Source organism: Ictidomys tridecemlineatus, chromosome 16, assembly GCF_052094955.1.
Source record: "Ictidomys tridecemlineatus isolate mIctTri1 chromosome 16, mIctTri1.hap1, whole genome shotgun sequence".
NCBI classification, from domain to species: Eukaryota; Metazoa; Chordata; class Mammalia; order Rodentia; family Sciuridae; genus Ictidomys; species Ictidomys tridecemlineatus.
Window position 1 is genome coordinate 790,317 of NC_135492.1, and position 17,788 is coordinate 808,104.

Below are 17,788 nucleotides of genomic sequence, written 5' to 3' on the forward strand. Positions count from 1 at the left end.
TTTGCTTAATTAATGCTTTCATTCTTCAGCTGTCTGTCCATATAAGAAAATGGCCAAAATAATTGACTTAAAAGTTCACTGACTGTTTCTCTAGAGATTCCAGTTTTTTATTGCTTAGGGGCTCTTGCAAAAGAAGCACATCATGTTAGGATTGCATGAAGAAGCTAAACTTCTGAACTTTTCAGCCAGGAAGCAAAACAAAGAGCAAGAGGCCAGAAGCCCACAATTCCTTTAAGACCTGATCCCAGTGATGGAAGGATCTTCTACTAGGCCCTTTCTCTTAAAGGCCTTCTTATCTCCAAACAGTTTGATACTAGAGACCAAGACTTTAAGGTACAGACTTTGAGGAGACACTAAATCACTGTAGGAGGCAGTGTGGGTTTTTCTATCCAGTTGCAAACTTTATCTATAAAAAATTATTCTTAGTGAACAGGCCTTACTGAAACAGACAGTAGACCATGGTTTATTGACTTTTGTTTGTTAGTTTATTTTGTGTTAACCATAACACAATTATCTGAGACTCATTAATTTATAAACAATACAGGTTTATTTGACTCATGGGTAGGAAGGCTGAGAAGTCCAAGATCAAAGGGCTGCTTCTCATGAGGCCCTTCATGCTGCATTATTCCTTGGCAGAAGGCAGAGAACAATAGAAATCACTTAAGTCTCACTTCCTTTTCTCATAAGGCCACTGATCCAACCATGGGGACCCCATCCTCATGACCTCATCTAACCCTAATTAACTCCCAAAGACTTCACCTCAAAATACTGTCTACGTATGAATTTGGTGGTTAAATTTCCAACTAATAAACTTTGGACACAATACCTTTATTTAATTTATTTTTATTTGGTGCTGAGGATTGAACCCAGGGCCCTGCTCATGCTTAACAAGCACTCTAACACTGAACCACAACCCCAGCCCATAAACTTTGGATAATACTTTCAAACCACAACTCCTTGATTCATTACCTACCTGTATAACATACCTCTGGCTTGTCCTCATGTCACTCCACCAGACCTTTCTTCTATCTAACTCCCTACCTCCTACCTACTCCCTCATGTCTAGATTTAAGTGTGGTAACATTGTTCATTTAGTATGTGGACACTTGATTTTTTAACAGTTCAAGGACCTTCATTCTTTTATATCTATTATGTCATGAATTCTTAGGCAACAGAGTCCAGAATCTAAAGCAATTTCCATTGATTATCTCTCTCTCTCTCTCTCTCTCTCTCTCTCTCTCTCTCTCTCTCTCTCTCTCTCATGTGTTTGGGTAGCAAGGATAGCACTCAGGGGTGCTTAATCACTGAACTACATCCCCAGTCCTATTTTGTAAGTTTATGTAGATAACGAATCTCACTGAGTTGCTTAGTGCCTCTCTTTTGCTGAAGCTGACTTTAAACTCACAATCCTCATTTCTCAGCCTCCTGAGCTGCTGGGATTACAGGCACCACTGCACCCAGCTAAGTTGGTTCTCAAAGAAAGTGCTCTTCTGTGTGGAGCAGGTTGGGGTTTCTACTAAACCTAGCCCCTTTCTCTTTTGTGTTCTTATTTTTCTTATCATTTTTCTTCACCCATTTCAGGAAGCTGTCTCAGCTCTTAGAGGGCTTAATGGGTTCAAGATGATTAGGCAAGAATCTTGTGTTTAACTTTATTGTCCACAATATTATGCACAGCAGGCTGGGTAACTTTATGAACTTTTCCTCTGCATGCATTTTCTTCTTCTGCAAAATGGTGCGATGCCATTTGCTTCTGATAAATTCTCACTCATTTATTAAGATTCTGAGTAGGTGCCAGACATGGTGGCACACACCTCTAATACCAGCGGCTTTGGAGGCTGTGGCAAGAGGATTGCAGGTTGGAGGCTGGCCTCAGCAACTCATCAAGGCCCTAAGATACTTAGTGAGACCCTGTCTCTAAATAAAATACAAAAATGGGCTGTGGCTGTGGCTCAGTGATTTAGAGCCCTTGGATTTAATCCCGGGTACCAAACAAACACCCAGAAAAACGCTCCTCAGGGCCACCCACCCCCTAGGGTCAGCTCCTCAGCCAGGGAGCAATAACTGGGCTCAGTCCTCCTGCAATCACACCCCTGGAGTGAGCTGGAAGTACTGTTGCCAGGGAAGCCAACCCAGAGACACAGCCGGAAGTGTCTGGGCGGAGCCCTACAAGCAGCTGCGATGAGCGCATGCCTGAGCCAATGGAGAGTGGCTGTGCTCCCATATCCTTCAATGGGGCACCCATGGAGGCAGGCTCTGGCTAGCCGCCCTAGTAACTGCCACTTGGTAACCGCTGGGCGGGCACAGGGTAGTGGCTCCTGGGACTCCTCAGGTTGGGCTCAGGCTGGCACCTTGAAGATAGAGGAGGTGGAGAGCACCAGGAAGATCCCGCGCATTGCCTAGCACAGCCACAGGAATGGGCTGGAGCTCGATGAGAGCGCCCTGGCCAAGCAGGCGGCCTCGGGGCTTGAGGGCAAGGAGAACAGTGCGAGAGGGGTGGCGGGAGGGGTGGGGGGGCCGCGGGCATGGGGGCGTGAGGACCATCCTATCATCCGCCCAACTCAGTGTCACTTTCATGCTGGAGTTGACCCAGGGGCGCTGCCCACAGAGCCACATTGCGGCCGTTTTTGTGGCCCTTTTTGTGTTTTTTCCGAGATAGGGTCTGGCTGAGCTGCTGAGGCTGGCCTCCACCTTGCAGTCCTCCTGCCTCAGCCTCCAGGTGCCCTGGGATGACAGGCCTGCACCACCGTGCCCTGAACAAACCATTCTTTTACCAGTTATGTCTACTTTTGTTAAGTGGCAATTGTACCAAGTCCCAGCACTTACAGTATATTATTATTATTATTATAATTATTATTGTTATTATTATTTTGCAGAAAAAAATGGCCCATTCATTGGCCACCGAGTTTAGTAATGACAGCTGCGGTTTGCCCTCCACTGCCTCTAAGCTGCTGAATCCTAGAGTCATGGCCTGTGGTCTCCCTGGAGGCTGAGCAGCTACAGAAACCTGCAATTTATATGGGCTTGTGACTGTGGCCTCGGAACCTCTTATTAACAGAAATGGCCAAATAAAAGCCTCTGGTTTTTTGTCTATGTCTCTTTTGGGGGGCGGGGGGTGACAGGGATTGAACTTGGGGAGCCTTTGACCCCTGAGCCCCTCCCCAGCCCTATTTTGCATTTTATTTAGAGACAGGGTCTCTCTGAGTTGCTCAGGGCCTCACTTTGGCTGAGGTTGGTTTTGAACTGAGATCCTCCTTCCTCAGCCTCCCGAGTCCCTGGGATCACAGGTGTGGACCACTGTGCCAAGCAGACTTTTCTCTCACCTCCACTGTTGGGGCATCCAGAGCAGTGTATGGAGGGTGCTGGCACCCAGGGTTGGTTGGACAAGTCTGTCAATCGTTTGGACCGCAGACTGCATTTTTTCCCCACTGAAACACAGTAATAGTGACCATTTCTTTCCTCTGTGCTGCAGGCATGTGGCGACATAGTAGAGTTCATCGAAAGCAAGAAGATGGCAGGAAGAGCTGTGCTGTTGGCAGGACCTCTGGGATTTGGAAAGGTCCTTGTGCTCTCATTGATTTCTGGTGCCCAAGAGGATGATCCTCACGTGGAAGTCAAATGGAATTCACATCTTAACTAGTCTTTGTCTAGCAACATGGGTCACATGTATGTTTAAAAAAGGAATATGATCTCAACTCATACTTCTAGAATGAAAATCATCCTGGGCAGAGGGAGGGGAAAGTCCTCAGAGGGGTCTGGTCACTGGGATGGTCCTTGAACTCTTTCAAGTCTCCTTTGCTTGGGAAATACATCTCTTTTTCTTTTCTTTTCTTTTTTTTTGAGCAGTGATTGAATTTGGGGCCCTCAACTACTGAGCCACATCCATTTTTTGTATTTTATTTAGAGCCAGGGTCTTGCTAAAGGTGCTGAGGGCATTACTGTTTCTGAGGCTGGCCTCCAACTCATGATCCTCCTGTCTCAGCGTCCTGAGCTGTAGGATTATAGGCGTGGACCACTGAGCCCAGCTGAAAATCTGTGTCTGTTGCTCCAGGGCCTTGTAAAAATTTGTGACGGGTTGTGGCTGTGGCTCAGTGGTAGAGCACTTGTCTTGCACGTGCATGACCCTGGGTTTGATCTTCAGCACCACATAAAAATAAATAAGTGAAATAAAGGTATTGTGTCCAACTACAATTAATAAATAAATATTAAAAGAATTAAAACAAAGAAATTTTGTCCATGCACAATTAAAAAATATTAAAAAATCTTCTGTGTCACATTATTAGAGGAGAAAAATGAGTAAGCCAATATTTTTTCGAATGCGAACTTTGCTCACCACTATTTTGGCTACATGCATGATTGACAAATAACAAAAATGTGCTTTTGATCCTTAAGGGGCTTATAGTGTTTTCCAGGTAGAAAAACAGAAAGACTCCTGATGGCACAAAACGGCTCAGGTGAGTCTGAGCTTCAAACTAATGATGGATTTTAAACACTGGAATTGGGAAGAGGGTTTAATAATTCACCCAGAGTCAGGCTTTCCAGAGAACAAAAGAGGACACACAGTCCAATTTGTTGGGATCTGCAAGGGGATCGCCCAGATACCCAGGCTTCCCAGAGCTTCTGGTATGGGCATGGCTTGATCTCTGGAAGAGCCTCTTGGAACAGGAGAGTAGGAGCCTTCGATCTTATATGTAAAGAAGTGGGCTCTTACCAGGGGTGGTGGCCCTTGCCTGTCATCTCACTGACTCTGGAGGCTGAGACAGGAGGATCACATGTTGAAGGTCAGCCTCAGCAGTTTCACCAAGCTCCAAGTGACTTAATGTGACTCTGTTAAAAAATAAACAACATAAAGGTCTGGGCTGTGTCTTGGTGGGTATTGATTGATCAGCTGGGAGGCCTGATATTATTAGAATATTAAAAAAAATACAAGTTAGAGTTTCTTTTTTTTTTAAAGAGAGAGGGGGACAGAGAGAGAATTTTAACATTTATTTATTTATTTTCTTAGTTCTTGGCGGACACAACATCATTGTTTGTATGTGGTGCTGAGGATTGAACCCTGGCCGCACGCATGCTAGGCCAGCGCACTACCGCTTGAGCCACATCCCCAGCCCCTACAAGTTAGACTTTCAAGATGACAGGCTATGGAAAGATCAGTGAGATATAGAGCTTCATAGGAAAAGGTAGGTATATATGCCTTTCTTCCAAGAGTTTTTTTTTAATAATATAATATTTTTTAGTTGTAGTTGGACACAATACCTTTCTTTTATTTATTTAATATTATGTGTCACTGAAGATGAAACCCAGGGCTCCGCACATGCTAGGCGAGTGCCCTACCACTGAGCCCCAGCCGCAGCCCAGCTGCTTCCATGAGCTTTTTATTGGAGAAAGCTGGACAGACATGGAGCCATTCTTAACCAAGTATTGGTCCTATTTGAATGGAAGGGTACTGGTCACCCCTTCAGTATTAGGTTGAGGGAGGTGGGGAATGCTGTTCAGTGGGACATGGTCACGATTTTGACACTGGAGACTGAGAATGGGGAGTTGGGGGCTGTGAAAGAACAGGGAAGAGACATTCTTGGTAGACATGAAAACCAAGCACAGTGGCTCACACCTGTAAACCCAGAAACTAGGGAGGCTGAGGTATGAAGATCTCAAGGTGGAGGCCAGCCTCAGCAGCTCAGTGAGACCCTGTCTCTAAATAAAAATGCTGGGCCTGGGGCTCAGTAGTGGAGCAGCTGCCTGGCACATACAAGGCTCTGGGTTTCATTCCCAGAACCAGCAGAATAAAACAGGTGTTCAGAGCCACCTGTGGTCTCCCCTGGGTCTCGTAGTGTTGGAATCGGATCCCTCTGTGTTCTATTCCAGACATTTCCCCTTTGCTACACTTGCTTTGGGCTTGGCAACTCAGGTGCCTAAGTATTTGGGCAGCAAGGTAAGCAAAGTGACTGACTCAAGCCCAAGGATGTGGTGCCCTTTCACTAAAAGAGGGCCACTGGGTCCAGACCTGGTTTTTCAAAAGAAGCCAAATATCTGTATTTCTACACAAAATTTCCTAGGGTTCAAAAAATGGCAAGAGTCAGGCACAGTGGCACATGCCTTTAATACCAGTGGCTGGCTCAGGAGGCTGAGGCAGGAGGACAGCAATTTGGAGGCCAGCCTCAGCAAAAGCGAGGCCCTCAGCAACTCAGGGAGAACCTGTTTCTAAATAAAATACCCAACAGGGCTGAGAATGGGGCTCAGGGGTTGAGTGTCCCTGGGTTCAATTGCCCCACAAAAAAGCCAAGTTTAAAGGCACATCTAAGACTACGTGGTCCCAACCAAACCATCCTGTTGGCAACTCGTTGGCTCCTTGTAATCAAAACAGTATTTTAATTCACCAGATGAGGCCGCCCAGCATTAGCATTACTGTGTGCTCAATACCACACTGGAAAACAGGGAGAAGATCAGAACTAGAACCAGCCTCTGCCCCATGGGCTAGTGGATTTAACCCGACAGAGTTCGCTGATCGTCCCACAGGTTGGCTGCTCAGTGGTGTTACCAAAAGGGCATTGAAAAGAAAATCTAAAAGGAGCCTTCCCTGGGCCATATTTAAAGCAGCAGCTCCAGTTGGCCTTGTCCCAGCAGCTTGAGAGGCTGATGCAGGAAGATCAAAAGTTGGATGCCAGCCTTAGCAACTTAGTGAGGCTCTCAGCAACTCAGGAGGCTTTGTGTGGCCTGCACACCTGGGGTCTGACCTCATTCTCATTTCAGAGATGAGGGAGAATGAAATGGCACTCAGAGGCCATTTCAGTCCTGGGCCCACTTGAGAGCATTTGTTTTCCATACTTGGTATTTTATGAGACGCCTGTTCCACCTGGTTCTCTTTAGCATCTGCCAAATGAAGTTAGGTTACTGAGCTTCAATTTATAGTTGACCACATGACACGGTCACGGGGAGCTTCTGCAGACCAACCCACTGATTCCAGATTTGGCCTCACGTAACATCCACTATTTGCTGGCCTTTTAACATAAAATGAAGGTCATGTAATAAATCTGTCCTGATTTGTTACTGTGGTTTTTTTTTTTTGTTTGTTTGTTTTTGTTTTTTGGTCCTAGGGATTGAACCTGGGGTGGTTAACCCCTGAGCCCCATCCTCAAACCTTTTATATTTTATTAAGAGACAAGGTCTCACTGAGTTGCTCAGGGCCTTGCTAAGTGGCTGAGGCTGGCCTCCACCTTGCCATCCTCCTGCCTCAGCCTCCTGAGTCTCAGGAATCACAAGTGTGCGACACCATGTTCAGCCTCTCGAAAAAAATTTTTATAAATGGGTTTGAATTATGTTTTCAAGACTGTAAAATGAAAACCTTTCCTTTCTTGCCTCTGTAGACAGCCCTGGCCCTGGTAATTGAACAGGAGCTTGGGAGTAAGGTGCCTTTCTGCTTCATGGTGGGGAACAAAGTTTACTCCATGGAGATCAAGAAGACAGAAGTACTGATGGAGAACTTCCAAAGGGCTATCAGTGAGTGTTACCTTTGAGTGACAGATGGCTGTTGCTTCTCCGGTGCTTTGAATCCTTTCATCTTAAAAATGCTCATGTTCTTATTGTGCTGTTTACAAGACAGGCAAGAACAGCCAGCCATCCCAGCAGCTTGGGAGGCTGAGGTAGGAGGATCACAAGTTGGAGGCCAGCCTCAACAAACTTAGTGAGGCCCTGAGCAACTCAGCAAGACTCTGTCTCTAAATAAAATATAAAAAGGGCTGTGGATGGGGCTCAGTGGTCAAGAGCCCCTGGGTTCCATTCCTGGTACCCAAATAATAAATAAATAAAAAGAAGAAGAAGTCTACTTGGGAAACTTTTGATTTAATGCTGAAGGAAAGAAAATGCAGTGGGAGGGTGAAGTGTTTGGAAGAGGGGAGACATCAGGGGACCCTGTTTAAACCCCCACAGCCATCTGATATTCTGGTGGCTGACTCTCTGTCTTCCTGCAGTGCCTCTGGGGGACTGGCTCTGCCTCTTGATTTTCCCTAGCAAGACCTGTAAGCACTCAAATATGGGTCTCTCTCTCTCTCTCTCTCTCTCTCTCTCTCTCTCTCTCTCTCTTTCTCTCTCTCTCTCTCTCTTTCTCTCTCTTTTGGGACCATGACCACTGAGCCACCCCCAGCCCATGTGTGACACTAATGCTGAACTGAAAATGTCTAATTCTGAACTGTGTCCAGAAGCTAAGCTTTGTGTCACATTGAACTTAGGCTATTTATTTATTTATTTATTTATTTATTTATTTATTTATTTGTACCAGGGATTGAACCTAGGGGCACTTCACCCCTGAGCCACGTCCCCAGCTCTTTTTATATTTTATTTAGAGACCAGAGTCTTGTAAAGTTGCTAAGGCTGGCCTCCAACTCTCAATTCTCCTGCCTCAGCCTCCTGAGATGCTGGGATTATATGTGTGTACAACCAAACCTGGGTTTTACTTTAAAATTTTTCTCTCTATTGTTTTTTCTTCATTTCTCCTTTTTTTCCCTTCTCATTTCCTAGTTTTCAGGGTCTCATTATTTTTCCCAGGCAGTCCTGGTACTCCTCAGTTCAAAGCATCCTCTTACCTCAGTATGCTGAGTAATTATGGCTACAGATGTGTGCTACAGTGCCTGGCTTAATTTTCCTTATTTAACATGTGCAAGTGATTTTATTTAACTCATTAATTAAATAAATGAACAATATTCCAATAGCTAAGGAGGCTGAGGCGGGAGGATCACAAGTTAGAGGCCAGCCTCAGCAACTTAGCCAGACGCTGAGCAATTCAGTGAGATCTTGTCTCTAAATAAAATATAAAAGGGGCTGGGGATGGGGCTCAGGGGTTGAAGGCCCCTGAATTCAATTCCTGGTACCAAAAATAACCAAAAAAATGTGAACAGTAAGATATCACAACCTTTCAAATACCTGAATATTAATATTTTAAGAACTTAAATTGAAAAAAAAAATACCATTTTTCTGGGCTGGGGCAGGGGCTAAGTGGCAGGGCACCCACCTAGCATGTATGGGGGGGCCCTGGGTTGCATCCTCAGCACCACATAAAAATTTAAGAAAATACAAAAGAAATAAAGGTATTGTGCCCACCTACAACTTAAAAATTAATTTAAAATACATTTTGGGGAGACAATAACCTGATAAAACTGGCCTTCACACAGTTGCTTGTGTTGCAGTTCTTCAGTGGGAACTGAAATGCTTTAAAATTTGAAAAAGTGGAGGTAACCAGGAGCCTTGGTTGGAAGTGGCCCCTGGGGTGAGATGGGGTGGGGGACAAAGCAGGGGCTTTTGATGGCAGCAGGAGGAGGAAAAATTTCTAGATCCTGCCACAGAATAAAATGGCAGGCATTGAGCTCATCTAAGATAGGAGCCTGCTGTCCCAACACCTTTGACTTTCTGTGAAGCTGCAGAGGGAGGGAGGAAGGGTCATCTGTCTTCATCTGTGTTGCTCCCTTGACTTGATAAAGGTCTCTGTCAGGGACTTAGAAACCTGAACCAGCAGATGAAACCCATGTCCTTTGTGCTGTTGTGGCAGGAGACAGTGCTCAAGGCCCCTCTCCTGGCCACTGGCTGGGCCCATGGTCCACTGGGCCTTTTCCTGTCTACTTGTCACCACCGAGAAACTTCTAGACAAATATGAGTGGCTGAGAGACAGGGATGCCTTTCTTCCTCTCCTAGAGGAATTTCATGTCACTGTTCCCTGACAGTGAGTATGGGCAGGCATTCCATTTGGAGGAATGCCTCTTTGCAGCATAGAAAAGTTCTATTAAAAAAATCAAGGTGGAGGCTTAAAAGCCCAGAAATTTCCAAGCTTGACAATTTTCTGATACCTTTATGTTGTCTGGGAATTTTTTTTTTGTACCAGGGATTGAACCAGGGGCCCTCGACCCCTGAGCCCCATCCCCAGCCCAATTTTGCATTTTATTTAGAGACACAGTCTCCCTGAGTTGCTCAGGGCCTCAGTTTTGTGGAGGCTCCCCTCTAACCCATGATCCTCCAGCCTCAGCCTCTGGAGCTGCTGGAACTCGAGTGTGCACAGCTGCTCTGGACTTTGTTTGGAAAGTTTATTCTGGAGTTCAGTAGCTGAGAATTTGGTTCTTCAAACACAGAATGTGGCTTCTCTTTTGGTGTTTTCCAAAAGCCCCATTTATAGGCTCTCAGGTGGATTACAGGCAGAGGAGAACTTGCCCTTAGCTTCCAGTCTTGAGTTTCCTTGTCCTGGTTGTGTTTCTCGAGAACAGAAGGCAAGGGACAGCGTGATAAGATACGCCCCCCCCCCCCGAACAGTGGGAAGTGGTCTGGTGTCTGATCCTGTGGCCATGTGTCTCTGCCTTTGGGACATTTCAATATCAGCTCACAGGGAGCCTGATGGCCACCTGCCAGCAGAAGTCCTCTGTGGCCTCCTCATTTGTCAGGAGAGTAGAGACCCTCATCTCTTCTTCTTCTTTTTTTTTTTGTGGAGGGGCACCAGGGATAGAACCCACGGCACCTAAACACTGAGCCACCTTCCAGCCCTGGTTTGAATTTATTTGGAGACAGGGTCTCACTGAGTTGATCTGGGTCTCACTGAGTTTCTGAGACTGGCTTCCAGCTTTTCATCCTCCTGCCTCGGCCTCCTGAGCTGGGATGGCAGGCTTGGGCCACCGCTACCTGTAGTGTTGCTCTCCACACGTGATGGTGTCTCCAAGTTGTACTGTAAGGTGACTTGTCAGTTCTTGTGCTTTGGAAGTTTGAGGTGAGAAGGTTGTTGGTGGGTAGGAGATGGATGTGGAGAGAAGGATGGTCCCACTTCTCACTGTGTCTCCATCGGTCATCCCTCCCTGGGCTTTGGATAAAGGAGGCCAAGGAACAGAAGGTGAATGAGCTGAACCCATGTGAGACAGAGAACCCCATGGGAGGCTACAGAAAGACTATCAGCCACCTGATCATAGGGCTCAAGACAGCCAAGGGCACAAAGCAGCTCAAGGGGAGTCCATCCTGAGCCCTGTCCTCAGCATTATGGCACCGGGCAGATGGTGTGACCTCTATATTGCTCTTTCCTTGGCCTCTGCATTGTTGATGCCATATAGGACACTCAGAATAACACTGTGTAGTATAAAGGGACACCTCGTAGAGGGCTTGGACATAGGTCCATTCATGAGGTACCTCTTTTCTTTTCTCATTGCTTGTGGGAGTTGTGTGGTTAAGTCAAGAAATTGCTTCTGCCATCTCATCCCCCACATGATGACCACTGGCCAGCTAGACACAGTGGAGCACACCTGTCATCCCAGCCGCTAAGGAGGCTGAGGCAGGAGGATCACAAGGTGGAGGCCAGCCTCATCAACATAGTCAATGCCCTGAGTAGCTCAGGGAGAGCCTGTCTTTAAATAAAATAAAAAATGAGGGTGGGAATGGGGCTTAGGTGTAAGTCACCCCTGGGTTCAATTCCCAATACTATACCCCCTCACCTCCCCAAAAAGTCAAAGTGGACACAATTTTGTTTTCTTTTTTTCTTTATTTTTCATAATGTTTTTACTCATCCACTGTTGTTATGATTGACTCACACTAGCTATGTACCTGTCTCCTGCTGCATGGCCAGGTCCCCTGCTGTGGGGTTGGGAAAGTAATTTACCTGTGGCTCCTCCCCGCTCTGTGCCCATGTGGGCACGTGCTGTGAATCTCATTTCCCCTGTTATACAGATCAAGGCCTCAGGCTCAGAAAGAGGCTCCAGTTTTCCTGCATCCAGTGCTGGCTGAGGGGCAGGGTGACTGCGAGTCCTCTGGTGCTGGGTGACCCCTGTGAGTCCTCTGAGCTCTCTGGAACTCAGTTTCTTATCTCTAGACCACTCTTCATCCTCCATAGAATCTCTCCATCTTTCCCTCTTTTATTATTTGATGGTTCTTTGATTCTCTGAGGTGGTTTCTCAGTCACTGCTTTATGGAGATCACGAAAATGTCACTTCTTCCAAGGGCTATTTTTCTGTTTCCTTGTGGGGCCTTCATCTCAGGAGCTTGGCTCCGCAAACTGCTCTTTCTCTTTGAACCCTCACCACATCCTGTCCACTGTGGATTAATGAGGTTCTGAGAAGGTGGGCCTTCTCAGAAATTACACCTTGAGCCAGTTCATCTGGAAAGTCAACCGTATAAAATGCCTGAGAGGAAAAGAGTAAAATTGTCCTCTTTTACGTAGGAGAGAGGACACAGGAACACAGTGGAAATTTGAGCCATCGATTGGTCTGCTTTGTCAAGCTTCTCAAAAAAAAAGAGGCTAAAGGAGAAGAGGAAAATTGTCTTCCAAAACAAAGGTGGTGCCCACCTCTTATCCCAGTAGTTAGGGAGGCTGAGGCAGAAGGATCTCCAGTTCAAAGCCAGCCTCAGCCAAACCCAGGACCTAAGCAACTCAGTGAGACTCTGACTCTAAATAAAATGCCAAACAGGGCTGGGGATAGGGCTTGGTGGTCAAGGGCCCCTGAGTCCAATCCCTGGTACACCCAGCCCCCCAAAACCCAAGTCCTTCTGAGAAGTTTTTCAACATGGATGAGATATTGAGACAGAAGGACTTCAGGTATGTTGTGTGGAAGGCTTACGAATCTTGGCCTGGGGACTCCCCAGCCCTGTTCCTGTTTGCACAGTGCCCCAAGGAGACCAGAGAGGCTGTGCCCTGGCAAGCTCCTGGCAGCTCTGTTGGAGTGCAGTTGTGAACACAACCCACCCATTTTAAGTGTGTGTGGCCCACAGGATTTTAATGCATGACATAGTTCACACTCCCCATCTTAATTCTAGAACATTGTTATGCCCTTCCAAGAGACCTCATTCCCATGAATGGCCTCCTGCTGTCCCTCCCCCTGGCCTTTGGCCACCACATACCGACTTTTATTCTGTATTGACCTTTTGGGGTCTCCCTTCCACAGAGGGAGCCCTGCACTGGGTGTTAGTCTGTGTCGTGTCCCGCACTGCCTCTTTTTGATTCTGGACTCTATCTGGGACAGAGATCAGTTTGTTTTCACAGGGTGGCCATCTGTAGCAGCTTCTCTGGAAGCTCAGCCTCAGGACCTGTCTGCCAGCTGGGTCCTGCAGAGGCTTCAGTCCTTGCCCAGTGCACATCCCTGGGGAAGAGCAAGGCCCGTAGACCACTGTCAACCTGAGATGTGTGTGCACAGCCCCGGGAGCCAGGCGGTGCTAGGATTTACTTTTTTCTGGTCCTGGGGTTCTAACCTGGGTCCCTTGCCATAGTGAACTAGTGCTTTGCCACTGAGATGTGCCCCAGCCCCAGGGCCTAGCTATGTGTTCTAGATGGGCCTCCACCTTGGTGATCCTCCTTCCTCAGCCTCCAACCCAGTTTTGGGGGATTCCAACTTATATTTCCCCTTCTGAGCTGGACTCCTCTGTGGGTGGTTCTGGATGCTGTCACATAGATGAGAAGACCGAGCCCCGGAGAGCCGGAATCATGGGCCACGTCATATGCAGCCTCGGGTGGCTAAGCAGGAAGCTCTGGTGTCCCTAATCCAAGGACTGGAGCTGTAGTGGTGATAGTGGGGTGTGCTGTGAGGCGTAGCTATGGACACATGTCCCCTCTAAGGGCAGCCGGGTCCCTATGGGAATGCTCCTACAACTTTGCAACCCCTGAAGGCAAGGCAAGGAAGAGTAATGGTGACGTTCTCTTGTCTCCTGCAGGAAGACATGGTCACCCTCAGGTTCACCTCCTGGTGTTCTAAGCCCCCAGTCCAGACTCTTATGCCCTGCCACAGACACTCATACCCACCCACTCCTAGGGTCGCTGTCTACCTCAGATGTCTGTTTGTCTGTCTCTCTCTCGTGTTTAGTACTGTGAACTGAACCCATAGTGCTTAAGCAGGGAGCCAGAAGCCTGCCCTTTTTACTTTGCTTTATATTGTTTTGAGAGAGAGTCTCCCCTTGCTAAGTTGCTGAGGGTGGCCTCCAACTTGGCAATCCTTCTGCCTCAGCCTCCTGAGTCTCTGGGATGACAGGTGTGCACCACTGTGACTGGCCACTCAGGTCTCTTACTAAATGTTTCCTTCTCTTGGAGTCAGAAGGAACTGGAACATGCATCATGGTTGTCTGAGTCCCCCTTTGTCTGGTTTGGTTTGCTTTTAATTGAACCCCAGCATTTATAAAAGTCTGCAGAAGGAGCGAGTGGAGGCCAGGGACATCATCTCCCTGGAGGCCAACAGTGGGACTGTGAAGGTATGCTCCCTGGGGATAGTGCCACGCCTGAGGGTCTGCCAGAGGGAGACCTGGGTGACCAGGGCATCACTGTGATCAGCAGGGGTTGGTGGGGGAAGGTCAGCAGCTGTCCCTTTACCTAAGTCACTTTGGCTTTTCTCTGTCTTCCTCTTCTGGTGACTTCATCGGGCAGAGTGTGCAAGACCCAAATCCTGTGGGGGACAGGGATCAGGCAGCCTTTGTCCCTTCCCGCTGCACCAGGCTGCATCTTCAATCTTCCCTTATCTCACTGGTGTCTCTCCCTGAATCCTGAGCCTGGGGACAGTACCAGGTGGCTCCTCCTCTATATGCTGCTGCATCCCATGTTGGCTGCTCCTTCCTGGTTCATGGATGAGCCTCAGGCCTCATCTCACCCATAAATCACCACCTAGAAAAGCACGGGCTCCCGGCTCCAGTGAGTCCCCTGGATGCTTCTCTATCAAGAGTAAAAAAAAAGGGAGAGAATCTTCCAGAAAATCTCAGGTTTTGCCAGGGCAGGTCTGGGAGCCCAGCATGGCACCAGGCTGTGGGGCACAGGAGGAGGGCGCTGTTGCGGGCCCTAAGTGGGCAGCGGGGACCTTTCTTTCACTGAGCTCGTTGTGGTCCCAGTGCCCCGTGGTCTGCTGGCAGAGGCAAAGCAGGTGCGACTCCTAGTCCACATAGTTTGCCCTGGAGACCAAGGAGGACATGCCCTGCCCAAGGGCGATGTCCACAAGAAGAAGGAGTTCATCTAGGACAGAATGGTGAACGACCTTGATGTATCCCATGCCAGGCTCCATGGACAGGCCCTGCTGGTCCAGCGCATGCCCAAGGCCCAGGGAACCAGCGGTCAGGGCCATGGTGTCCTCCTGGAGGCCCTCTGGGAGGTTAATCACTGAGCATGACATGAGATTTGGCCCCTTTGTCCCAATGTCCAAATGCTGTCACAGCTGATCTCTGGGCATGGTCTGCCCCTGGCCCCCTGCCAGCCTGCTGGAGACTACTCTCCACCCCGGGCTGGGGGTTTCTGGCAGGAGCCTTCACAGGGCTTCAGACAGCCTCACGGAGATTCTGGCCTCTGCAGAACTCGAGTCCCCGATGCCCTGCTCTGGGCATCACTGGATAGAGAGTCAGGTTTGCTCTTCATCCTGAATGAGGCCTCCTCCTCCCCACCAGGAACGGGCTTTCTGCTGGGAATCTGGTTTTGCTTTTTGTCCCTTGGACCTTTGCCCAGGAGAGGCCAGAGACTCTTGGGATTGATGTTTCTTCCTACCTGGCCAGAGTTTCCTTTTTTTTGTGTGTACTGAAGCTTAAACCCTAGGGGTGCTTCCCCATGGAGCCCCCTCTGCAGCCCTTTTTATATTTATTTAGATACAGGGTCTTGCTGAGTTGCTCAGGACCTCACTAAGTTTCTGAAGCTGGCCTCCAACTTGCAGTCCTCCTGTCTCAGCCTCCCAAATTGCCAGGATTTTTAAAGACACATGCCACCACTCATGATTCTGTTTGATCCTTGCAGGTTAGGGAAAAACATTGAGGGGATCCCTCTGAGTTCAGGAGGCCCTCATCCTTCCCAGGGGAGCTGTGCTGGGTCTGTCCACCTCAGGCTTCCAAGTTGAGTGACATCAGGGACCTGCAGGAGGCAGGAGGATAGGCTTTGGTAGCTGTCTTAGAAAGTCCTCTCTCCTACAGGGGGACAAGATGTCCTGTCCATGATGGGCCAGTTGATGAAGCCAAAGAAGACAGAGATCACAGGAAGAATGCATGGTGAAGCCTGAGCCCATAGCCGAGTTGAGGCCCTGCCTCTTACTTGCTCCTGGTTCTGAGCACTCCCCACTGCACAGCTCTGAGCCTTAACTCTCTTTAGAAGCTGTGGCAACACTGTGTGCTCTGGCACCGCTGAGGTCAGGATCTGCTTCCTTTGAGGTCTCAGAAAGGTGCCAAATTTGACACCAGGCAGTGGGTCTCCCTTGCTGCTTTGTGGACTTTTTTTTCTTTTTTTTGATGCTGGTGATTAAACTCGGGGGCTCTCGACCACTGAGCCCTGTCCCAGCACTTCTATTTTTTTATTTAGAGACAGAGCCTGGCTTAGTTGCTCTGGCCCTTTCTAGGTTGCTGAGGCTGGCCTCCAACTTCTGATCCTCCTGCCTCAGCCTCCCCAGCCGCTGGGATACAGGTATGTGCCATCGTGCCCAGCTCTTCCCCAATTTTATGTCCTTCTTGGGCCCATTACCATTTTACTCCCTGAAAATGTAAGTTCAACATGAATCCACTGTTGCCTTGAAGCCTCACAGCAGCCTACGCTCCTCCATGAGTGGTCAAGAGCAAATCTGTCTCTGAACTCGGTTTTGACTCCCTGCATAATGGCTCTGGGTGAGGACAGGCCTCAGATACTGGTTCTTGGAACAGTTCCATCCTGATGACAGGGGGCACTGCTTTGGAAGGTGAGGGCTGGGACCTGAGGCAGGTCTGCAATTCTGCAGGGGATGATGGTTCTAGGGGCCGAGGCTGAGCTGGCTCTGACTCTCTTTGCTCAGGTTTCCTGGGGAGAGGATTCTAACTGCCTTTGATGGAAAGTTCATTAACCTGAGCATTGTCAACCAGGGCTCCCAAAAGGGCTTCTTGACTGGGTGCAGCAGAGGAGAATCTGCATATGAAAACACATCTCCCTGGGGCTCCCAAGTGGGGTCTCCTGGCATCAGGCTGAGGGCTAGATGGGGCAGCTCCTGGACACTGCACCCCCCATAGCTCCACAGAAGGCTTTTTGTCTCATTTGGGGGTGATGACGCCTGTTTTCTTTTTTTTTAAATGAGGGTACAGGGATTAGACTCAGGGGTTCTTGACCCCTGAGTCCCATTCCCAGCCTTATTCTGTATTTTATTCAGAAACAGGGTCTCAACCTAGTTGCTCAGGGCCTTATTAAATTGATGAGGCTGGCCTCCAATTTGTGATCCTCCTGCCTCAAACTCCCAGGCTGCTGGGGTTATATCTGTGTGCCACCACACCTGGCATGATTCTTGTTTTCAAATGATGACACCAAACCTGGAATGGGTCCAGTACCCAGCCTGGGATTAGAGAGCCAGTAGGAGAACCAGGCTGCAGGGTTGGGTCTGGAGGGAACTGAAGTGTGGAGAAGAGAGCAGATGACATTTCCCGCACTGGCTGGGACCCTGTTCGAGGTGAGATCAACAAGGTGGTGAACAAGTACTTCGAACAGGGCATGTTCGAGCTGGTCCCCAGTGTGATGTTTGTGGATAAGGTGCACATGCTGGACATCGAGGGCTTCACCTCCCTGTTCTGAGCTCTGGAATCTTCCATTGCCCCCTTCATGATTTTTTCCTCCAACTGAGGCCACTGTGTTATCAGGTACATGCTGCAGGCTGTCCCTGCTCCCTGGGACTGTCCCCACCCATGACATCACAAGTCAGGATGGGACAAAGGGAGTTCATGTTGCCCCTGGGAGGAGACAGCAGGGGGACTGAAGGAAGCAGCTGCCCTGTCCCTAATAGGCAGGGTCTCCGCAGGCCTCTGAGGCTGGACATTCCTGTGGGGAGCAAAGGACTAAAGAGGTGGGGCTGCTTTGGTGTCCTGAGTGTTGGATCCCTCACAC

General features: G+C 48.5%; 1 pseudogene; it reads left to right on the forward strand.

Annotated features, from left to right (window-relative positions):
- Nucleotides 1–3,493: 3,493 nt before the first annotated feature.
- LOC144371410 (ruvB-like 1) lies at nt 3,494–17,593 on the forward strand (annotated as a pseudogene).
- The last annotated feature ends 195 nt before the right edge of the window (nt 17,594–17,788 follow it).